Source organism: Cardiocondyla obscurior, linkage group LG06, assembly GCF_019399895.1.
Source record: "Cardiocondyla obscurior isolate alpha-2009 linkage group LG06, Cobs3.1, whole genome shotgun sequence".
Taxonomy (NCBI): domain Eukaryota; kingdom Metazoa; phylum Arthropoda; class Insecta; order Hymenoptera; family Formicidae; genus Cardiocondyla; species Cardiocondyla obscurior.
Window position 1 is genome coordinate 8,672,791 of NC_091869.1, and position 25,338 is coordinate 8,698,128.

A 25,338-nucleotide genomic window follows, 5' to 3' on the forward strand; every position below is an offset into this window, starting at 1 on the left:
CCAATCGAAAGGGTTTATCTCGGAAAGGGTTATACTCGCACTAACTGTCATTTCATGGCCTTACGGCTCTCGGGGTTCGGCTCGCCCGCAATGAGAAACGGCGGAATGGAATTTCAATCCGTTGGAAAATGACTTCTTACCCGCTTCTACCGACGTCGTTCGCTACGCGATCACCTACGTCAGCGCACGTATAGCCGTTTGCCTTTTTTGGCGTGCGGGTTTGACCCCTTCGGGGGTCCCCCCGTCGCGAGACGGCCGTCTTTTATTAACGTCGCGTTTAATCGACGTCGCTTGCGCGGCGGAAAGAAACCGCGTCCCGACGATCGTCGGGATTTTATATATTCAAACGCGAATCGTTGAGATGCATCGCGGGTCTTTAAAACGATATCCGAGAATTCGCAGCGCTCGACGAGGTACGTCGCGACGACCGCGGCGGCTCGCGATGATAATTGCCGATCGTCGGCGGTCTTGATGAGCCGAGTCGTAGATAATTAACCTTTAAGCGGAAACCGTCTCGGTGCCGTCGAACCGATCGGCGACACGCGCCGTAATTCCAACCTGTCGTACCGATCCGCGGGCCGTGATGTACGAGGGCTTTCTATTGCCTCCTCGATCAAGGCGCAAATTGTGCCTGCGCGCACGACAGACCGCTATTCAGACCCGGCAGCCAACCGGTCCTCGAAAGATCAGCCCGCCACCCCGAGTCCGCTACCGTCCGTGTAATCGTAATCGACCGCCTGTCCGCGGCGTGGAATCGTCTCAAAAGACGCGGCGCGTCCGCTCGCGAGGACGTAGCTCGAACGCTGACCACTCGTCGCTGGCGCGGACACGGCAAACGGCCTGCTAATGAAATCACTGACAAATCGCGAAGACGATGATAAAAAAAATTAGAGCGCAACGCCCGGCGGTGTAACGACACCGTTTCTCCACCGTGCTCTTATTACTCTCTCCGATCCGCGAGCGTCGGTGCAGTTTTCGTCGCCGATAAGACGGACGCGCGACGGAATTACATCGTCGACGCGCTTCCACCTCGCGCCCTGGTTCATCGACGGGGTCCGCAGAATCGTGCGGAAAGATCCGCGCGCGTAATCGCAAGTAGGGTCGGTCGGTGTCGAGCGCGCCCTGCGATTGGCGCGGGCGCGTTAGGCGTAGCCGCGGCGAGCGGGGAGATGCGCATCGCGCGGTACGATCGCACGATATGTCCGAAGCGGGCCGCGCGCGAGGAAGGAGCGCGAGCCGTACTCCTTTTTTTTTCTTTTTTATTCTTTTTTTTTTCACCCGGCTATACAGAAGGGATAATTAACATCTGTTACAGTACCTACGGCGCGCGGGCCGCCCCGTTTCACTCCCACCACGTGGCGCGCGGGGCGGACCTTGAATACATTATCACCCTCTCCGTATGTGCAAGCTGCATACACGCACACGCATCCGAGCGTGCACCAAAATCGTCGTCAGATCCAGTGATCGGCCGTGGAACGAGAACTTCATCTCCGCTACGCTCGGCGTTAAGAGACCTAACGATGCCTCACGCTAGTCGCGAGTCTCTCCGTCGTCACCTTTTCGCTTTGGACCCAAGTGAAACCGAGAACTCCTCCCTCGCTTTCCGATTAAATTTTAAACTTCGTTTGAAACGAGAGCTGGTAGTCGAAAGGCTTTATTCCGTTCAGATGAATTTCTAAAATTCCCAAACCTTAACCCAAATACTTGAGGCACCGGAGCCGAAGTTACGAAAAGTCGGCCCGGGGAGGCTGGAGACGGCGGCGCGCCATTCCAGGAAATCCTCGAATTCTATCCCGTCTTCTTTCGTCGGCGCGACGAGCGCGGCTCCGCCGGTGAACGAATTGGAATAAAAAACGTCGCGAGAACGGCGGCGGAAGAGGCGCGCTTATTAAACGCCTGTTAAATTGCCAACTTGCAAAACACACGCTCGACAAATTGCCTCGTGGACTACCGGCGATCGGCATAATGCATAATTGAGCGGCCGCGTTTCACGTAATTGCAGAAATGCCCCGCGAACCGCCTACTAATGAGACCGCGTCACGCGCCGGCGACGGTCGTGAATCTAAATCGACGGCCGAAAGAAATCGAAACCACAGAAACGCAGGCCGTCCCCACGATAATTAAGACACTTGCAGTCATTACGGTTCGCGGTTTAGAGAGTCCGCGTTTTTTCCTCGAGAGCAGCGCGCATCCGGAGAAGACGCGTTTGAGAAGACGCTAAAGGCGAACAAACGTTTTAACGCCCCATTAAATATTCCACGCGACTTTAATTCAATTCCAGCGATTCATTTCGCGTGGACGTTCGGTAAGCGAAGGGTTCAAGACCGATCGGCCGCGTATCTAAATCTACATGAGGAGAAACGCGTCGAATGGAAGGAGATGAGCCGGGACGGGTCGGGACGGGATAAAATTGTACGAGACAGCGGCCGGGTCCGTGAGAGCGGGCTACCACTCGACATAGCTCGACGCTGATGCCGATGCCAGAAGGAGGAAACAAAAAAGTCGGCGACGTAACGTGTTCGCTCGTCAAACACTCGAACGTAACGTTGCCAGGCTCCCGGCCGGCGGAGGGCTGGAGGGGCCCTCGCGGCTTCTGGAGTGCCTGCTGCGGAATACCAGGAGATTATTCAAATTCGCCACCGACGGCTTAAAATGTATATTAATCGTCCGTCTCGCGTCGAGACGAGCGACCGGAAACCGAGGCTCCGCCGCCGCCGAATAATACCAACGCGGACTTACGTCGAATCGCACGTCGTCTCTAAATAGCGACGAGTCTTAGATCCAGGTGTTCGGAATCCCGCCGTGCGGCAAAATGCCGCGATCGCGTCGATGTCACCGAGTACACGAATTATCGCGACGCTCGCTTGATCATCGCAGCCAGTCGATAGTTACTGATAAGCTGCGTTGAGCCCGTCATTAAAAAAACGATCGTAGCTGTGTCGAAAACTTGGCCGTGACTATCCAAAGGTGGGAGTTATCGCTCGTTCGAATTTCTACGGCTTTATTTCGGTATTCGATAATTATTCAGAGGCCTTCCATCGGAGTTTTACTTAGCGAAAGTCAACATCCCACCGGGCCCTCAAGAGCGTCGGCGATAAAGCACGGGCTCCTCGCGCGACTATTTTTATTTTTTTATTTTATTTTATTTTTTTTATACTTTTCCGTCATACAAGGATTACCGTGAAACTGCGTCTGCACTCTTTCGCACGTGTGGCACCTCTACCTTGCCGCCGCGATACGGAACCGAGAAGGGGAGCGCGGAGGGAACGGGTTAGAGAGAGGCCGAGTGTGTTCATAAGATATGGTGTGAAACACGAGAGGACCGAGATTAAAGAATGAAAAACATAGAATTCTGAGAACTGGTTGAAGTCATAATATTCGTAATTTCAAGCCGCGCCTTATGGCGTCCGCGTCTTCTGCGCCGTTGAAATTAATGCGAGCGGAAATAAAATTCCTGCCCTCCCCCTACGCCTCTCTTCGGCCGCCGCGCCCTTCGTTCTCGTCTCGGGAGTTGCTGCGCGCCTTCGCAGCCTCGTCTCGTCCGCGGGACAAGTGGACGACGTTTAATGGTCGAGCATCTTGTAAATAAATTCGGCCCTCGTCGCCGGACGGAAGGATGTTTGCTTCTAATATTTGGACTTCGCGCCGCGTCGAAAGAATCGAACGTGGAGTACGGAGAGAGACCCCGCCGGTTTCGCTCAGGCCGCGGGGATTGCGCCACTGCGAAGGCTATCGTCGCGCGGATCGCCTTCGCATCGTGCCCGCGACGGACCGCTCCGCGTCTCCTAGAATTCCTTCCCAGAAGAGAGAGAACATCGAGCGGCGAAATTACGACCGGGCGAGGCCCGGGAGCCGCGCGCGAAGAGCCGGGCGAGAGGAAGAGGCCGCGAGTGGGTACGCTCCATTTACGAGGATTAAGATAAAGCGCGCGACGTCGCCTCCTCCCTTTTCTCCTCTCCCGGCCGTCTTCGTTTTCCCGTTCATCGGCACCTCGTTCCGCCCGGACTCTCCGCCGTGTAAAACACGGTCCGCGTCTGTGTTCGCGCCGTGCGCGCGCGCCGTTAAAAATAGAGCACGCAACGACTCACTAATCTGGTTAGGGCTACTTAGCGTAACTCCGACTATTTAGACCTGGATACGGTTACGGTAGTTAAGCCGCGATCGGCTCTAAGTAGTGCCGGCACGGCGACGGGGACTTTTGGACCTTTAAAGGCGAAGCCTCGCCGGCCGCGCTAAAACGTCTTAATAGGCGCGACCGGGGCTCGAGCGCGCGATTTTACGTCGGTTTCCCTCGTTTCGTGCCTTTCCCTTCTTTCCGCCTTGTTATCCTATTATCACCTCCTTCGAAAATTCTCACGTGCAGCGAAAAACGCAATTGCAAACCGTATGCGCCGGCGGACGTCGAACGTTATTGAAGATGTAAATTGGCTAGCCGCGATTTTCTTCAATTTTAAAGCCTCGGAGAATCTATCCCGCGTCTGCAGATCTTAATAAATAAAATGGGGAACTGTGTCGTAATCAGTTTTTCGACTGTTCCTCCTTCGATACCGGGCGGTCCATTGCGAATTCCGCCGATAATTTTATTAGGACGCTAGAATAATTCGAGTCTTAATTTGAATCTCAATAAAGTGCGCGTAGAATGTCGGCGGAATTAAATTTGTTAATGAGCCCGTCTCGCCGTTGTCGACGGTGAATTTTCTTTTTTCCCTAAATGTAAGAATACGTTGTAAGTCATTTCGACTTGATCGTCGCGGAGCTTACCGGCGCACGTCCGAGTTTTAAGGCTAATTAACGAGTAAATGCCGAGTAATTAATCGATAGACATTGACTCATACGTGAAACGCGAGGAAACGACAGCGTCGCGTATTTCAACGGGGTACCCTTCCTCCAATTTTTAAGGCTATTCTCGAAATAATAAAAAAAAAAATTGTCTAGAATTAAAGAGATAAAAAATAAAAAGTATATGACGAAGCATAGACAATTTACACGTGCACGAATGTAAGTGTCCCTCCTTTTTCTTTCTCTCTTTCTCACTCCGGCGGCTCTGAAAACGAGATTTCGAAAATCCGTTATTTAAATAAGGCAGAAGGGACGCGCGACCGGCGGTAGCTCGAGCGATTTTATAAAATTAATAGTAAAGGGTAGGCCGCGCCGCGCTCGCTATTATGCGCGTATGCAAATACGGACATAAGGGTTGGTGGAGAAGTAGGGGTCCGCGCCATGCGGACGAAGGTGGAGGAAGGATATCACGAGGGGGGCAAGGAGAAACGCGAAGAAGAGAGGGAGAGGAAGGGGGGGCTCTCTCTGCCGTGCAGGCTGCGGGGCATTAAAACTTCCGAGATTTATAGCGGCCTGGACTGGTCTGGCTTCGCCCAATTCGGGGTGGCTTCCACTAAAAAAGGGGGCCATATTGCTGGTAACGAGGGGGCAGCGACGCTGCAGGGACACGCAACGCTCCTATTCGCAAATTTTTTTTTTTTTTTTTTTTAATAAAATAATTTTCGAAAACCGAGCGACTTATTCCTTTCGCAGCGTCTTTTTAGCCGCGCGGGGAGAATGTTTATTTTAAAGCAAGGCGCCCGCAATTTCACACGTATTAGCGTCGAAAGTAATTCGATGAAATGATGACAGCATGAATATAGAAGACTTCGGGAATTTTTATATTCACTAAATGGCACTTGGTCCCTTATAATTATCCGCTCCACCATCGCGCCATGCTTTCGGAATTGTTTTTACGCGTCGTGAAAACGAGGAAACGTCCGCGCGAGCGATTTTTACGAGAGAGAAAGATGAAAGAAGGGAGAAAGAGAGAGAAAGAGAGAGAGAAAGGGAAGAGAAGAAAGACGTATTGAAAATTCTGCGCGTCTCGCATACGCGCTCATCAACCTCGAACACCAATTAGAGTCATCTCGCAAACGTTACACTTGGGAAGCGAAACGATCGGCGCTTCCACGGGCCGCTTTTTATGGACCGAACGCAACGTCTCCTCGGCTGAAGAAACGCTTCTGAACGGAGGTTGAATGCTCGCTTTCTTCGTTAAGTCGCAACGCGATCGTTTCTTCGAGAGTCTCGGGTGTCGAGCCGGCCATATTTCAGATCGTCTCGCGATGCGCGATTCCCCTGAATCTCGCTGCGTTTTAACGGAAGTCCCGATCCGCGGGACCGATTTCTCTCTCTCTCAGTACGACCGATTTGAATCGTAATTATTAAAGCACAGCTTCTATTTATCGCCGCGGTACATTAAGTTATAACGTAACAAGCTGCAACATATATTGTCAATCTACTTATTTATTGCGCGTAGTTCTATAAAGGCCGTTCCAATTAGACGTCGCCTCTAAATTAGACGGATTAGTGCGGCGGCTATAACTGCGAGTTTCGATCGAAGCTGATTGAGGGGACGGGAGGTCCTCACGGTGACACGCGTCGCGTCGGTTATCCCGATTGTTTCTAAGAGTACTCCGTCAACGGATACTTTATCGGCGTCTCGCGTGTAAGATCGGTTACGGGGCTCGATTGGTCCCTAATAGCGAGTCGCAAGAAATCAATAAGAAATCAATCGCGGCGTGACGGCCGGCTCTCGGCTCCTGATGAATAATGGAAAAATCTGGTCTCTCTCGGCGACGAGCACGACCGAGGACCGTCATCGAGGGGAAGGAGGGAGAGGGAGATAATCCCGGCCCGGAGTTTTCTGGATTACGCGCGATCCCGTTAGACCCGTTTGATGTCTTCTCCTCTGCGCCTCCCTCTTTTTCTTTCTTTATTTCATACCTAGTGCCGTACGTGTCGCGGGCCCGATGCAAATTCGCGCCTATCGCCTTCGGAACCGGTTGGAAATATCAAACCGGTACCGCGACACAATTAAAATTATTTCCTTCCGCGCTGCTGTCCGTGTCGTTTATCACCATGCATACGTACTCGCGTTTTCCTTTCCCCGAAGAAAAAAAAAAAAAAAAAACAGGGAAATAATTACGTGTAGTCGATATTTAACGGCGCGGGATAATAGCACGCCCCGGATTAAATTTGGCGGCCGAAATTCGTCATAAATTATTAATGAGACTTGATATATTCTTCTCCGGAAATTTTTATTCTTAAATGTTTGACCGGAATATAATGGTCAAGGTTACGAAGCAAGTATATGTATAAAGCGAGGGTTCAATACGATTTCAAAAACCTCCCGGAGCCCTCGCAAATAGCTCTTCGCCCGCGATGCGATCGGCCAGGAAACGTTCTTGGCGATTTAATGCAGACAGTGATCTTAAAGTGCTCCCCCCGAGAAGACGAGGAGAAGCAGGAAGGGACGAAAGTAAAAGGTGGCGGGGGCGGACGCGGAATGGGGCAGAACGAGGTATGGAATTCCCTCGAAATCTTCTTAGCTCTGACATAATGAGACGTCGAACTCGGAGCCGGAGCCGTGAGAGACCCGTGCACGCACCGAGAGCATCGAGTTACAAAAGAAGAAATGGAGAAAAGAGGAAGATAAAGAAAAAGAGGGAACGTAGAGAACGAGTTCCTTTACGAGCGTGGCCCGATAGTACCGCGAATCTCTCCGGATTCGCGTGTGCTTCAATCGTCGAGACTCGCGCGATAAAAAAAAAAAAAAAGAATATATATATATATATATATTTCTGTGAAGCCCGGATATACAACCGATGCACGTCAAAAAATTCTCTACCACGTCAAACACTTGCGACGAAGAAAATCTATCTAACCAGCCATATGCTCGCACTCGCGAATCTTTACGTCGCAAAAATGGAACGGCGATAATAAATAAGTTCGAACGGCAAAGCTAAAAGAAAAGTAGCCGGCGGAGAATTAATGGAATTAAAATCGAAGTAAAAAAAAAAAAAGAATATTGATGGATGTATATTACGGGCGGTCTTTATCGCGAAGTACCATCTGGAAGACGTTGCCCAGAATGCTCATCCGGATTATCTCGGTGACGTCTCATACCCGCGCGATTTACTGCGCGGGCTAATCGAAATTCGCGCCGATCTCCATAAATTCCGCAAACCTAACGAAAAGCTATATCATCGACCGAAAAGTCGCGGTGCGGCCGGGATTCCGCGAAAACTGGCAAATCCCTGCGGTGCATAATTTCACGGGTCGCCAAAAAAAAAGAAAAAGAAAAATAAAGTAAAAAAATAAAAATAAAAAAACGGGGGAGAAGAACGTAGGCGAGCAGATAAACCAAAAGCGGACGGTTCGACCGAAATTCCGCGAAATCCGGTAAAATTGAATCCCAGTGGAAACCAGGACAAAGGGACGAACGAGGTGGACGAGCGATCGGCTTGAGAGCTCGGCGCTGGGCGAGCCGGGCATAAAAGTTCTCCGGCTGCTCCTCGCCGTGATCGAAGAAAAAGAAGCTCGTCCGTGGGCCCCCGGGAATGATGAATCGTTTCTATTAAAATACTTTTTCGACGGGGAATACGGAGAGCGGGGCATCCGGCTCTACCGTAGCCGCGAGTGAATTTATTTACATATTTTCGATCTGGATTAAGAGGTATCGTCGGCGACAAAAGTACCGGGCACCCACGAGTGTCGCCCCGGTACCTTTTTCGCCGACGTAACGCTCTCGCCAGACGCGCCGCGATCGCTTCTTTATGGGTGCAAATTGCCCGCGAGCCGCCAATTGCGGCGGGCGGAAAATTGGACGGCGGACAATTCGCTTCTAGTACCCGCAATCACTAGCCATCTCGATCAATGGACTTTCTTACGGGTTCTAAGGTCGAAAGCGTTATTGTAATCGCAGAGTGGAGGTGATAGTAGGGAGAGTGAGAGTCTCAAGCGGACGTTGTACCCGGGGTTAAACCACAATGAGCCCCGGCATCGGCTCCTACCCACACCAGCGAGACGCGTCTATTTCTGAGCCGCGCGTCGGAGTAGCGAGGCGAGCTACGCGATGTTAATGAGCCCCAATTAATCACGGTGGGAAGTGAATCCTAATGCGAAAAGGCGAAATGTCCCGTCTCGAGAGGCGCCGAGTCTCGCTCCAAGGCGAAAGTACTTCCGCTCGGCCGCTGACACCGATCGTCCAAGTTGAGGAACGTCTTCCTCGTTCCCGGGGAACGAAGAAACGGCTCGATCGTATCGAACCGCCCGTGATCGGAAAGCAAAGTCGCTGACACAACTTTCGGGTAACCGGCGGATTAGCGAGCGAAACGAAATACCGGAGACAGAAATGAACAATCGGTCTAATATTAACGCAAATAAAATTGCAGCTAGTTTGATAAATTAGCCATGACGGAGAACAGAGTCAAGGTATTAAAGACACCTCGCATTGTGTAATTTATTATTAATTAATTAAATTCACCTACAAAAAAAAAATTAAAATAATAAAAATAAAAGAGGGATGCAAAGTTACCGCCCCGAGTATTATTGCGTTAATATATCGCCGTGAATTCGCGGGTTTATTGAGAGAACAATGGCGAGCAGTTTCTTCGGAGATCGAAAATCTCGATCGGAGTGAATGAGTCGCGTTACGATCTAACGCACCGTACGTCGCGGCGTTCGAGGCCGAGGAGGCAGATCGGGTTCGCCTATGCGAGCGACGTCGAGTGATAAATGAACCCCGTTCGGCCGCGGGTATCGCGGGCGTTATTAAGGCGGCGGTATAAAACAGTGTTTAGCGAGGGCCGCGTGCGCGAAATAATTTTTCGCGACGCGTCATCCTCGCGACGTGGCGCACGAAACGCCTGGACTTCGTTACGCCATAAATCGTCGTCGCGCGAAGTAAAACGAGACCGATCGATCGCGGGGCGCAAAATCTACCGCGAAACGAAAGGAGAGAAACGACGGCCCTCGGAAGGAACGAGATAAAGGCCATTTCGCGGACGCGCGCTCGCCCCGGTTGATCGAGGCGCTTCTCGAGCGAGGTAATAAATTCATTTCCGAAACAACAATCGGAAGGGTGACTGAATACGCGGACGGGGGAGGGAAAGCTTTACAGACGTATGAATCGTTCCTAATGCGGAGAACAGCGTGGAGTTCGAGGCCGCTGCCGCGCGCGCAGGAAAGACTCTCCTCGCCGCGGAATGATAAATGAACTCCTCTTAACCGCGAGCTCTCATATCGGGCCGCTATTAACATAGCGCCGGATAAAGTAACGAATTTAAAAGAAATCCAATATAAAAGCCACGGGAATTCCATCGGAGATCTTATCCGGGCCGAGCTCTCGCTCGCCGCGGAGACTCCATTAATCACCGCTCTTCTTCACCGTTCCCCCCTCCCCCGTTTCCCCCCTGCCCTCCCTCCGTTCGTTCTTCGCGCGCTTCATTTGTCTCGTATTAGTCGTTATTACGAAACTTGAAAATTCAAATGGACGAGGGATAATGGCGCTGCCCGCTGTCCGAAGATGATGCCAGACTCGCATCTTCGCCTCCCTTCTTCTCTCGCTTCTTCGCCGGCCCTCCTGCCCCTCAGCCTCCTTTATTCTCACCGTTCGCCGATCGAGATGAACTTTTTTGCGAACGCGGACGACAACCCAAAGTGGTCCGGATCGCAAGAACCGAGCTCGCATAATGGAATTAACGGATTTAAATCCTTTCACGGCGCGATATAATTGTGTCGCGTCGCGAAGAAAAATTACGTATTAAAGTCATCGAAACGGAAAATTAAAAAATGCCTCTGCATAAAAAATTGTGCTTTAATTTCGCACGTGTATATATTTTTTTTATTCCTAACAAAGATCATGAAGTACCGAAAGGAGCATGCCAATGATAGCAGAATAATGTGAAACAATTGCAGTATGTAATTTATATCACAGTCAGCCTTGTATGTATTATACCTTAATCAGTTAAAAAAAAAAAACCAATTGAAATCGATTGAGGACTCTTCATTCACGACGTGCGCGCCGAAAAAAAATACAAATTACCAGACGCGTTGCATTTTTATCTCCTTCGTGATCCAGATATGCATAATTTTACTGTCATTATATTTATTTATAACGCTGTCATGAATAAAAAAAAGAAGAAAAAAAAAAAACGAGAGATAGAACCCGTCTGTAAAACATCCGTTTAAATTACAATGATCGATCGCCGGCGGACAGGCGTAACTCATATTCTTTCAGCGCGATACGCGTATCTCTCGGAAAGCGTCACGTATGCCGCGAGATGTGTCAACCGTAGCGGGCTTAATGAAGACGCGAGTGTCAGGCAGGCTCGAATAGAGACACGTATCGAGGATTTCCCTTTAAGGGGGCCGACTTTTCTACGGGTATGGTAAAGTGGGTGAACGAAGACGATCGCATGCCCGCTCGACGTCCCCTTCGCCATATCCAGCATATCCGTCCGTCCGGCACCGGTATATATCGCCGTAACACCGAGGTACGATTCCGCGGTGAATGCCGGAGCGTTGATAATTTATTTGAGAGACGTGCGTCGAACGTGTCGCACCTTCGCAATCGGCGCGCTCGCGCGCGCGAGCGAGCCCGTCCGGCCGCGGCATTCTGGATTTCGCGCCTTTTTCGTGCCCGGCCATTGTCTGCGGCCCCCCTCGCGGGGGCTGACCTTTTTCGGCGTTACCGTCGGCCCGCGATGTTTATTAAACGAACCCGCAGCTGCAATTCCGACCGGACGCGCATTTTTATAGCGGAGGAAAAGTCACGTCGCCGCGTGATCGCGCGGCCCCCGGCGACAAGGATCGCAGTTCCGGCGCGCGTTCCGCGAAACTCGATTAAAATGTCAATGAGTTGCGTGTGCCGCGGGGACGTAGGTGATATCGTCGACTCGCGTCGATATTCTCCGCTACGTTGGGTACTTATTTTTGTGAATTATCACGCGAGACACTGCGGTGAGTATTAATGAGCGATCGCGAACGCGATTGAAGACTTTGGCATGGTTTCCGTTTATTTTATTTTTATTTCTTTCTTTTTTTTTTTTCTTCGGGACCACCTTTGTTTATTGTAATCGTACGCCTCGTAGACGTTTCTCATTTTTTACGAGACAATGGATCGTTGCAATCACTTGTTTCAATAGTTCTGCAACTGACGATTACGTGCGCGATTATGAGCGCGACGGCGAATATTTCGCGGCGTCGCGAAGTTCCGCGGTGATCGAAGCCGCGGAGAAACTACCCGGGACTTTCATGTGTACCTACGAGGCGAGCGATTACGTACGAGTGTCGGTTATCTACGTGCACGTTTTCATTGTAGAGAAGGAACATTGCAACGTGGGCACAGACGCGGAATTCCAACGAGTGAAACTCGACGAAAATGTCAATGAGTCGATCGCGAGTGATATGAAGAATTCAAATCCGATAATTACGAGAAGCCCCCGGGGAGCGATGCCTGAATTTTTATGACAGTCGTCCATTACCGTGACGCGATGCCCCCGAAGAAGAAATCCACGCGTTCTCGTTCACCCACGGCACCGCGATGGAATCCCAACGAAACGCGCTCGCGGAAGATTAAAAAAAGAAACAGAAAAAGAAAAATAAAAAAAAAAGATAATTCCGAGCCCTTGCCGGCTCCCTGATATCGCTCATTCCACTTTACGGCTATACGCCAACCGATCCGCCTCTCGGAGCGAGAAAAAGGACCGGACGAGGCGAAGGTGTGCGCGAGGAGGGAGTCGAAAATTCGTCGACGCGTGACGGTATGACACGGCAAGGCAGATGGATCGGAAGAGCTAAAAAAAAAAGGAAGAAAAAAGAAACGAGGGAGGAACAATCCTTTCCGTGTTTGAACGTATCGCGGGGCGAACTCCGCGTGACTTTGACCGATAGCCCGGCGACCCGCACCGTCGCTTATCTTAATGTCCGTAAAAAGGACGGAATAATTAAAAAAGGAGAGAGGCGAGCGTGCGGCGACCGGCCGTGGGCAGGTAGGGCCGGCTTGCGGCCCGACGCTACGGATCGCGCAGGGACAAATGGATTCCGGCTCCTCCGCGTGACAAACGAGCGCCCCCGAAACGTCGATCAGCCGTCTGATTCCGTTGGGCGTCCGGATATCGAGCGGTTAGGCGCGAAACACGACCACGTTCGTTTTCGCAATCTGCAAGCCACGGCCACTAGCCTTGAATCCCAATTTTCCGCCCAATATCTACTTAATAAATCGCACCGAACTCCTACAACTCCGTCGTCGATTTGCGACAAATTAATTCGCCTGCTTCTTCCATCCGCCGGGACGTCGGCGGTTATTTTCATCGGAAATAACGAACTCCGGACGCAGAATCAATTTATTTCCGAGTCGTTTGGCGCGCGTGACAATGACTCGTCGATTAAGACGGACTTGACGAGACGTAGCCGAGTTGCCTCCGCGGAACGATGGCATCCAGACGCTTTAGAAAGTCGTCGGCAGCAGCCGACGATTCTCCGCGCGCAATATATAAATATTAATAACGACGATATCGTAATTTCAGAAACAATGCGCGACGGCCACACCCGAACCGCGACGCGGCCTAGTTACATACCCGGCCGCGGCATTAAATCGGCGAGCCATACGTTACACCTACTCGATACGTGCGCGTGTACCCCCGATCTCCCAGGCATGAGGTAAATTTACGCGAATTCCACAGACGGAGAATATCGGTGGCGATACTCGAGACAAAACAGCGATTTATTCCCCCGAGATCGTTGGAGAATTATAGCTACGCCAGGAAAGCAATAAAAGCAGTCAAATTAACGAGCTCTCATTACACGGAACGTAAACGAGACTTTCGAACGTTGCAAAAAGGATCGTTCGTGGTGCAAGTCCACGTCCCTTTTTTTATTTTTTTATTTTTTTCTCTTTTTTCTCCATGAAACTAAGACTACTCGAGACGCGACTGGTCTACGTAAAATTAAAATCGAGGGACCAAGTCCCCGCGGTTAAATGAGGAAGTCTAACTTCCGTGAGTGGGCGTTCGAATGCTGAACGTCATGACGTGGAGATAAGAAGCCAAACGCTGGCCGAGTATCTAAAGAAACTTCCTTCTGCGACTTACGGTCGCGCGCGATGCCTTACGAAAATATCCCTCCTCGCGGCAAAAGCGCGTGTCGGCTCCGTCGCGAAATAAAATCGGAATCGCTTGCCAACGTTCATTAAATTTTTCTTCTTTTTTCTTTTTACTAGTTTAATTAAAAATTATTCACCTTCTATTACAAATTCTATCGTGTCATTAGTGATGTTATTTTATATTAAATCTTAAGCGAAGATTTAATATGCAATAAAATCAGGTCTTTCGGTAAGCGAAGAGCTCAAGGGAAATTTAAAGCTGACGCGCGAGCAGCCCTCGAGAAATTCTTTTGCCGAACCGCGTGCCAACTGCCGGCGCTCAACGTGATCTGTCTATAACGGACGCGACGAATCTTACGTAGATTTAGCCGCGTCTTTTGACTTCGCGTGTTCGCTAAAATTGCCAAGAATCCGTTCCTTTACTGCGTTCCACCGCGCGCGCCGTAAGCGAAGCTTTTCTCCACCCGGCTATTTTCAAATTTACTCGAAGTCACGTAAGGCTGTCTCTTTTGAATTACAATTCACTGCGAATTCAGTTGGGCTAAAAAAAAGAAGAAAAAAAAACACGTGCGCAACGTATCGCGATAGAGTTAATCATTAGTATAAACACGCTGAGAAAATCGTAGTCGAAAGTACGGCTTCTGTCAGCGTATCAATATTTCATTTCTTAATTAAAATACGTACGCCAACTGGCGAATATCGTACCAGGGGAACGTTAGACGAAGAAGCGGAGGAGAATGCGCGAGATGGACAACCACGGTTTTTGCGAAAATCGCGCGATCACGCCCGCCGGATCTCCCGCCGATCTTTCGTCTCCTTATTGAGACGGCCGATCGGGAATGTCGATCGAGGCGACGGCTGCCGACTTCAAAATTGGAACGACTTTTTCCGGGCCGCGCGAGGAGTCTCGCAACGCGTTTTGAAATTCAGATTGGGAAGCGGGTACCGAGCGGGCAGAATCGGCAACTCTTTCGAGCCTCGCGCTTCGGGTGCGCGGTGGAGGCCGCCGCGAGAGAAGAGACCGAAAGAGTGGCGGGATGTGGGCGCTGAGAAGCCGCGAGACGCCGAGAGGAGAGACCCCCCGGAGAAGGGAGGGCGGAGGGAAACGCGCTCACGTGCACGCGTCTCTCTAAATTTAAATTTACGATTCGCCGGGCCACCGCTTGTCTTGCTCGTCTTCATCTTGTCCCGCTGGTCCCTTGGTGTCCCGCGTTGTTTCCCGAAATCCGCGATCGCGAGCCACCGATTTTCAGCTATTCCCGGAGCTTCGAATCCTCCGGAGACGCGCGCGGATCAACTCGCGAAGAGTCCGCGTGCGGTTTAAAAAAGAAGAAAGAAAAAAACATCGACGGCGTAATTTTCAGTTTGTCATTGGCGTACACGTTTTACGAAACAACAGACGTCGCTGGACGATCGCATAGATTATACAATGTTAATTGCACACCGAAACATGCAACGCGAGTATTATAAACCGGAGCTCTACGTCAATTAAGTTACGGCCTCGTTCACGCACGTCTTTTCTCAAAAACGAGCGTGATTCGACTTCGACTACCGGCGATTGATATCGATCGCGGATAGATTTGTCACGCGGTTCTTCGCCCTCGTTTTTTTTTCTTTTCTTTTTTTTTTCCTTCTTTTTTTTCGTCGCAAGTGGGAGGATCGCCGCGATCGCGGCGCACCGAGGTAATTTATCGCCTCGCAAAAGCACGATCGAGCGAAGGCGTTGGAGGTAACGCGAGGTGGAAACAGGAAGGGCGCGCGGTGCAACGACCTCTTGTCGCGCGACGAATTGCATTTCGGCGTGGTCGAAATATCGCCTCCTTTTTCTTTCCACGAACTCTACGTACCTTGCGATATCAGGCACACACACGCGCTTTGTCGTCGATTTCAGCCGGCCGAATAAAAGCTGCCGTGAACTTGCATAAGATTTATTTGATATTAAAGTTGCGAGAGCGCCGAAACGCATTCGATAACTCCGCGCTGTGTCGAAATCGTCGGAGAAGTCGGCAATTTATATAAAATTTATCGCGGAAAGTATTTGTCCGTCGCTTTCGTTCCCGCGTAACCGCGCGTACGCGATTCAAGATCAGAGGTCGTTGTTCGTCACGATTTTTCAGCCTCGCGTGTCGCGGCTCAGTCAATCGCTAATTAATATGCGCGCAAAAAATAGAACGGAATAAAAATAATACCGAGAAAGAGGAAGAAAGGAGGAAGGGAGGGACGTAACCAGCTACGGGAGCAGAAACGGGAATGTGTATGGGACGACGACCTGATGGCACTTCATCGAGTCAGCGATTTGACTTTATCGCGAGCGACGTGGACGGAGTGCCGGAATCGTGCCTTTATCGATGAACGCGCAAGCGATTTCCGCTTTCGCTAAATTCTCGAATTTCTCGCGCGTTTGATTCGAAGCCCGAGGCTCGAAATCCGCGTTCACGAAGCGCACGGAACTTCATCGATACGCGTGCCGTCGCTCACGCGATACGTGAATTTTAATTACGCAACCTCGATTTAGTCATCGATACTTCGGCTCGGATTCCTTTCTTTCTTTCAATATATATTTTGTACTGCGCAATGCGTGTGAATGCGCGCATATTGAAATGTAAAAAAAAATTTATTAAACATTAAGCAAATTACTGACCTCTTCTATTTTTTTATCTCTCTTTCTCTCTGCAACTCCTTGATCCGTAAAATTCGACGTTTTCGCGAGGACAAAAGCAACGGTACGTACACGCGCGCGTACTCATGCATTTCAACCAGAATCCAGCTGACCCACTTACAGCCCGACAACGTGCGTTCTTCCGTTACGGCGTCTCCGAGCTTCTTGCAGCTGCGTTATCGCGCAGGTACGAGCAGCACGGAAGATGATAACGCGACCCGCGTCGTTTTCTGACGGCAGGTCGTTCCGAACGATTTTGCAGAAAAAACGCGGAAACGTGAACGAAAGTAAAAAATCGCGGGCCGCTCGAAAGTGTCGTATCGAGGCGAACGTTGCTAGGTGCGCCCGAAATCTTTTGCGCGCGGATCGCGAGCGCGATCGCGAACGTTGATAATGCGCGTGACGAATATCGATATCGCGAAAAGGAAGGAGAAGGTGGAGGAGGAGGTTTGGCTGCGCGATCGCATCTGAAAACCGATCCCGGAGAGGACGGTAACGTCTGAAATCCACTTTCTAATCCGTCGCGTCCGTGTTAACGCGATATCGCGTTTCAACCGGCACGGCCTACTATGATTTCAAACCGACGTGGGCGCACGCCGTTATTAACGTGTGAACTATGACACTGCGAAATGACGCAGAAGACTCTCGGGACGGAACGTATCGCCGGCAGACGCGGCCGCGAAGGAAACAATCTCGGGAAACGTCGCCAGGCCGAGTATTGTTACGATCTCGTGATGGATGCTCGACGAAAATATTCATTTGTTTTTTTTTTCTTTTTTTTTTTTAAGCTCAGCGGAAAGTATTTCTCTCCTCCAATATTTCGCAATATACGGCTGGCGTTCGAATAAATAATATACACATTTTTAAGAGACTATTCTTTGAGGTATATCGCGATCCGAAGTGACGCGGAATTCTTCGACTCCCACGTTACAATTCACCACGAGGTCGGGTCGGAATTTGCCATGGGTGTCCTGTTAAGCTCCGACGTTTGATAGGGATTTGTCAAGATGAGTTTACATCAAGAGCGCGGCATTCGTTCCGCGGCCGGTAGATTCGTATTCTCGATCGAGAACGGGTATTCGTGCGCGCGTGTGCAAATACCGTCGCTGGAAACCAGATCTCTGTCGGAGAACGCGAATCAATCAGCTGATCTGGCAGCCGCGGTGTCGCGGCGCATTCTTACAAAGGAGTGTCGCCGTGGTGCGCGCGGCCGAGGCACGCGGATAACGCGAATAACACGCTCGCCGGCTGCCGCGCCGTGCGGGGAAGCCATGCAAAACGGCTGCCGGTAGTCGCTGCCGGCGCGTAGGTGAGTGGACCAGGTGGCGAGATGGCATAAGAAGCGGGAGAAGCGCGGGGAGCGTAGGTACAGACTCGACGACGACAACGACGACGGGCGAAGAGAGGACAGAAAAGAAAAGCTGGAAACGCGCGCCGGTCTGACCGAGCCGGCGGGGACGGCCGGTGGCTGGAATGTGGGTTAGGCTCTCCCCATAGGTGGGCTCCGCTCTAATTATGAATTAATTTCTGAATAACGGTCGATCGTACGCGCGCGATAGTAGCGAGCGCGATAGAAACGCGATCAGGCGCGAGAACCGGTCGCGAGGAGACAGTCCCGTAGACTCGCGTTTTCAACTACTTCCTGTCCCGCGGAAAGGTATCCCCCCGATGTACCTTTATAGTCTTCGACGGGCACACAGCGTCGATTTACGATCGCGCCTCCGCGCGCGAGATTCGACGCCCCGGAGATTTGGACGCTGCTCTTAATGATCGCGGCATCGCGTTCTCGCTTGTACGTCATTACCAGCATTTTTAATAGCTCGTCAAGCGTGGATCACTCTTAATGCTGTCATTGATATTCTGATGACCGCGGAAGATGTGCACCGTTCGCTGCAGGCGAGACTTTTTTTCGTAACGCAAGATTGGGAAGGCATTACAGCACGGTGAGTTTAATCGTAAAGCTTTTACGAGCGAAATTAATATTTCGCTCGATCACGCGCTGTTACGAAACGCGAATTTAATATTCTACGATTTTTTATTCGGTGTAAAAAAAAAAGAAAAAAAAGAAATAAAAAAAAAAAAGAAATTGTCAAATTGAAATTTTGATGGAGAGTAAAGTCAACTCGGAAACGAAAGCAATAACGTTGCGATATTCTTCGCGAAATAAGTATTCCCACTGAATTAAAAAAAAAAAAAAAAAAAAAAAAAAGAAATTAAAATTATTTTAAGAATCGAGTTTAAACGCGTGCGGTTTTTGTCGTAGCAAATTTGAGAAGATTTGCTTTAGAAATCTCTTAGAGAAGGGGAGCGAGATTCTTGACCTGGCTCGCACGAGCTCCTTTTAAACGGAACTGCCCACGGCAACGTATCGCGAATAATTCACAGCGAGACACGACGAGCCTTCCTTTGACTGACGTGGCATTGACTTGTCAGGAGACTCGTCCTGACAAACGATCTCAGCTATGACACCATTAAGCGCTTGTTGTACGTACCAATATGACGAGAGCTCGGGACCAATTTTTAAAAAGCCACGTGATACGTTCAATTTTTTACGCCGGCGATAATTGCTTTCTTTCTGAATTTTTAACCGCGGATTCGACATCAAGAAAAAAAAAAAAGAAAAAGAATCCAAGACCTAAAATTTGCCAGAACAGCGCCGAGAACTCCTATTTCCCGAATGTAAGAAACTTAAGGAGCCGCGGAGGCGAAGGGAAGAGCACAAGACTTCGAACGTGATGGTTGACGGCGAATCGCGCCGATAATGGAAATCGATAATTACCGGGAGTTAATAACCGGTCGTTATCTTCAAAGGTAACAAATAGCGAGGAGACGTCCTTTCTTCCTTCGCCTTTATTCTCCCGCGGGGCCTTGTCGTAGATCTTACTCCTCTCCGTCTCGTCGCTGACCGAATCGGGGCCCCCGAGGGGCCCCAACTTCGTGGCTCGGAGGGTGGATGCGCGTACGCGCGCGAGGGATGCGGACGGGAGGGAGGGTGAAGGGACAGGGTGGGTGCAGAAGAGCAGAGTCACCGATTTAAATTGAAGCCGGGGAACACCCGCGAGGGAGAAACGCTCGCTGGCCTATCGGGTTTAATAACACCCGGCACCGACTCTATCTGAAATTACGGACGGAGTTGCGATCGGGGCGGCCCGTCTTATTCTTCCCCGCTCGCCCTCGCCCCTCGCCTCTTCCGTCGTGCTCGGTTCGAAGATCCTCGATCGAGATGATCGTCAAAATATAATTCATCGGACGCCGAGCCCGATGGTAGCGCGGGAAACGTTTACCGGGGCATCGGCCGAGGCGAGCTCTGCGTCGACGGCAGAAACTTTGCATCTCGCGCGGCGTGAGATTCGTACGGTCTCGAAACCGAAGCAGGTAAATGGGCCCAGAAACGGGATGACGAACGGTTGCGTTATAATGTTAAACAATTTTTTTTGTCCGCGATTTCATACGCCGAGGAATCACGAATACAGCTAAAGATATCCCGGCGATTCGACGTTAAAAAACGTTCTTTCTTCGTTTATAAGCTGTAACTTAATATTTTGAAATGTCAGGAGAGCAACTTGTCGATTCGTATCAGTTACAGCGGCTCGTAATGGAAACGCTCGTGACAAGCTTTTGCGGTGCCCCGGCGCGAAGGAATCGCGTGCTAATTCGATAATTAGCGCGACAGCGCCCGCAAAAGTATCTTCGCCCACGGTCCAGCCACGGTGGCGATGCCCGTCAGACTCGCCTCCATATTTATAAGTTTCGTACCGCTGAACTCTCGATTGCACCGTAATTGAAAACCTGCTGAATTAGCTATTAATTCCTCGCGGCCTAATTTATGCGAAACGGCCTATAACTATTCATAGGAAGCGCTGATTCTTCGTTACTGCCCGCCGTAGAGAATTATGATTCGCGCTGGTATTTACTACGCGCGCGCGTCATACCGCCAAAATTTGCATATCCGTGAGATCGATTATCATTGGCGAAATTACCCTGCCGCCACTTTTGCCGTTGTTTATGTGAACAATGTAGAATTCATTCCAAGTCGCGGGGATAACAATTTCCTTTGCCTCGCCACGATGACGGATGCGCGCAACTGTTGACGAAATACCGATCATTTTAACTGACGTCTAAAGAACGGTAACTAATTTTTCGAAATTGAATTAATTACACGTCTGACGTAATTTTGATTAAAATTTAATAAAACACGCGCCGTCCTCGAGCCTCCGAAATCTTCGAGAGAGAAAGAGAAAAATGGGGATTTAATAAATTAATTATGCAAATACATCTTTGGAGAGTGTAGGCTGACTAAGACGACAAGGAGAATGTGTTTTCTAGGCCGTGTAGAGCTCCGAAGCAGGCACAAATAATAAACGCGAAACACGATGGCACATGTGTCTGTCATTTGTCACATGACCCGCTTTTGTCTTCGCTTTTTAATTTACCATTCAGTCCGCTCGGTTTGATGAACGATTGAGTTGTACGCAAATAAAAAGAGAGACAGAAAGAGAAAGAGAGAGAGAGAGAGAGAGAGAAAGAAAAGAAAACATGAATGCCAAAAGATACGAAAAATTATTGCAAATATTTCGCGACAATAAAAAATGGCAATATCGGTAAGTGCAAAAATTCCGCTTTGAGAGGTAAAAACTTTTACGCGTAAGATTTACTTCCCTGCATTTGTAACGTACGCGACGTAAAACTCCGGCACAACTACGGCTAATTAAGACCCCATTAGATAGGCAGATGCGCAAGATTAACACTCGCGAAAGAATAGGACGGGGGGCCGAGGGCGAGCGAGGGGAGAGGAGGTAGAGAAAGAACCGAAACGAAGGTGAAGAAACGCGCATTGGAACTGTCGGGTGAAGCTGCGGCGACGAAGGGTCGAGGGGCGGAGAGGCGGAAAGGAGGCAGACGAAAGAAAATCACGCGTGGTTCGTCATAAGAGGAATTCCTTTGGCGATACTGGAACCTCTCGCTCCCGCTTGCTCCGCGCCTTCCTCTACTCTCCCGCTCCCCTCGTCCTCCTCCCCTCCCCGTTCTCCACCCCCCCTGGCCCAGAGACCCCGTGCTTTTTTACTGGTTTATGGGATTTTTTTCACGCGGACCGTCGAGTCGTACATCAGAGAGGGCTGACTGTGAATCTCCTCTTTTCTTTCTTCCTCCGACATGCTCGAACTCTCATGTGCGTTCCATCGAGAAAGCAGGGAAGAGAAAGAGAGAAAGAGAGAGAGAGAGAGCGAGAGAAAACGGGGGAGGAAGAGGGAGAGAACGAACGAAGAAAGGGGGAGAAACAATAAAAAAGAGCAAATGCCAGCCGCCATAAAAACAACTGAAAGTATTAAAAACTTTAGGCCTTTTACTGCCAGGCTGCCTCGGCCGAGCCGGCGCGGCCGGATATATGCGCGAGAAGTCAACGACAACGATCGCGATGCACCGCGATGTTACGCGGTGGTGACGCTCGTGCAATTAATATTATTAAACGTTCGGGATTAACGTTGACGCGCGGGTGAAAATTGTCGGTGCTTAATTAAGCCGATCGACCTTCGTTGCAAACGGTACGGGCCGCGCGAGCCCAAGATTTTTTTTTTCTTTTTCTTTCTTGTTTTTTTTTTTTAAATCAAAAATCGTCGAACCTGTATTAAATGTAGGCGAACGTTACTGTATACCACGTCCCGGTGATACTATCGTAATTAACACCATACCGTGTATTTGCATCGCAGATAACAAAGCCACGTGCGGGTAAAATTGAATATATTACTCGCGCGAGTGTAAGCGTTATTAAAAGCACAAGAAGATTGTATCGTGGCCCGCGTTTTCATCGACATATCACACGTCACGTCTTCGGAGTTTCGCCGTCGTGGCCGCGGCGTATGGTCTTAATTAGCATCGTATATATATTTATATATCAGATGAGCGAGATAAAAGTCGTGCGCGCAATTAAATGCTTAAAAATTTTGACACTGCTCGCGCGAGTATACTTAGCGGCGATGACTGAGGGCTCCGCGCGTAATTAACGGAATTAGCATATGCAGTTACACTGTAGATAATTAACAACAAAAGACGGGGCGCGAAGGGAGAGGCCGGAGAAGCGGAGTCGCCTCCGAAGGTAGGAATACTGTAAACAAAAGGCAGATGAGAATCTGGCGCGGCGAAGCATGGAAGAAAAAAATGAGACGGGACGGGGCCGGGCCGGGGCCGGGAGGACGGCCGGCTCTCGTAAAATTATCGTACTTTAATAAAACGTGTCGTGCAAAACGCGAGGATAACGAGAAAATATAGGGTTCGAAAGACTCGTGAAATTTATAGAGCGATCGCCGCGCCGGAGGAGGATCCACTCCACGGAGTCGCGTCGACTCGGCCGGCCTGTTCTCGGCCGCCACAATAAGATTCCCTGAATAAATCAGCCGAATGTCTCGCGGCCCCGGTAGCTCGCCGGATAAAGATTCGTCGCGCCGCGCCGAGCCTTTAATAATTCCGTGGAAGAGAAAATCGCAAGGCAGAAAAGCCGGGAGGAAGTCAAACCGAGCCCTGGCAACAGGTGTCCCCCGTGGAACGTCGCGGGTCCAAGTCGCGATCTTTTCACGAGACCGACAATTCGTTTCGTCGATATTCGTAACAGCTGTCGCGCTAATAAACACTTAATCCGCATTCTTTCCCGATCGTAATCCGCGATAAGTAATCCGCGGGATGATCAGCGGACGTCAGAGAGTAAACTTGTGTCGCGCATAAAAACCACGCGAGTTTAATTGAAGCTGCGGGGTTCGAATCGCAAACAATTTCTTTTTTTTTTTTTTTTTTTTCCCGATCCGCCACCGATATTAATTTTCAAACGAGGCTCCGGGCGATTTACTCGCGCGAATTGCGCCTCGTGCTCTCGCTTTCGGCGGAACTTCTTTTCGGCTCGAGGCGAAATCTCGTAGTTTAAACAGCGGCTAATTCAGCAAATTAAGATAGCGTGCGGAGGAAAGCGGCGAGCGGGGCGGTGGGACGCGGTGGAGCACCAGTTTGGTAGCAAGTGCCGTAAATTCTCGATTCTTTAATCTCGGTAAACCTCCGGCGTTCCTGTCGTTCCCCAACCGTCTGCCCGTACCCCCCTCGTTTCTCGAGGCCTGACCCGCGGTCTAGCGAAAGATCGCGGTGCTTCTCGAGGGCGTCTCGCGCACACACACGTACGCGCGTCCACACGCGCACGGCGCGTCGGGGGAGCCTCCGAGCAGTAAATCTCGCGGACAAACAATCATAATTTTCGAAGAGCTAACAAAAAGCAAGAGACTCTTTAAAGGGAGCCGATGCCAGGCAACATGAAATGCGGCCGCCTCCGCTTCTCCAATTGTTTCGTGGTTTTCTTACCCGTCCCCCTCGCACCCTCCCGTACACGTATCTCCGTTCGACCGACCCTTTTCCTTCTCTCTTTCTTTTCGCCGTTCCCGCAGCGTATATCAACGTACACGATTCCTCGGTTGTCCTCTGTTCTCTCTATCCTCCGCCGATTCCTATTCCGCCTTTCCTGATTTCTTCATTTCTACCTCGCGGCATTCTCCTTCCTGCGTTACGTCCCGTCTCCTTCGCTTTCCGCCTGATTATTCGATCGACGCGCGCGATTTTCTCCATCGTTTCATGCCACGTTTCCTTCCTCGCTCTTTGATCTTTTGATTTATGATAGTAAAGACCTCTTTCTTTTTTTTTTTTTTTTTTTTTAATAACGTCGAAACGTTTTTGTCTTCGAGATACCGTTTTGTATTTTTGAATAATTTAATTGTTAATTTTATGTTTCGTTATTAGAAAGTATAATGATTTGGAACTTTTAACCGCAAATAAGAATATTGTCGAGCAGAATGAAGTCGCGTATTAGGCTCAGGCGAAATAAATATATTTTTTTTTTACACCAAACATCTATGCGCTCGTAGAAAGCAAGAAATAAAAATGAGAACTATATATAGAATAAACGTAAAAAAAAATATAAAAAAAACCAGCAGCATTTCTCTGTTGGAGACGAGAAAAAGAAATAAAACGGGGAATAGGAAGTGACATAATCGCAGTCAAGAACCTTCCTGTCGCCGAGGATCGAGGTCGAATTCCGGAAGGTCGACGTTCGGGATGATAATTTTCGACTGGTGGCCGTTATCACACAGGCGACAATTTAAAGTCAACGGCGCTAATGTAACGTATACGATATTAAGAACGCGATGTCGTGGGAAAGAAAATCGAGTCGTAAAGTCGAAGATGCAGCTGGACGGAAGCGGATATTTCGGCGGTTATTTCTGCGTAGATCGATCTGTGTTCAAGTTCGTCGGAAACAATTCCGCGAGCTAATTTCGTTTCTTCGAGACGCGTCTCGGAGGACTGAAAATTCTCGCGGAGCTCGCGGGACGGTACAAGGAAGTTGCCAACTTCTTTACAACGCGGTGCAGTAACCCATCACCGGTGCGCGGCATAATTTAAGTACAATGTCGCTTAAGTTGTTTCGGCCAGGAAAAGTTTATGGATGACGCTTATTGCCTATAAGCGACGCAAATAAATAGCAAGAATGCGGAAAATAGAGATTTGCAAAATGTTCACGCCAGCAGAAGCGCACTTCGGTCGTTTGTTTCAGCGTAGAATAAGATGGCACGAAGCGAGTTAACAACCGCAGTTAACGTTAGAGACAAGTTGATAAACTGGTAAAACTTCGTGCGACCGTTTAAAAATAAAATAGATATATCTGTGTATAAATTAATTTACGAAGTGTTATCGCGGTATTTCTATCAAAGAGCGGGGCGTC

General features: G+C 49.8%; 1 protein-coding gene across 4 annotated transcripts in view; it reads right to left on the minus strand.

Moving 5' to 3' along the window:
* LOC139103448 (zinc finger protein castor homolog 1) overlaps positions 1 to 25,338 on the minus strand; it is a 119,280-nt gene that overhangs the window by 43,641 nt on the left and 50,301 nt on the right. The gene's annotated exons all lie outside the window — the stretch shown is intronic.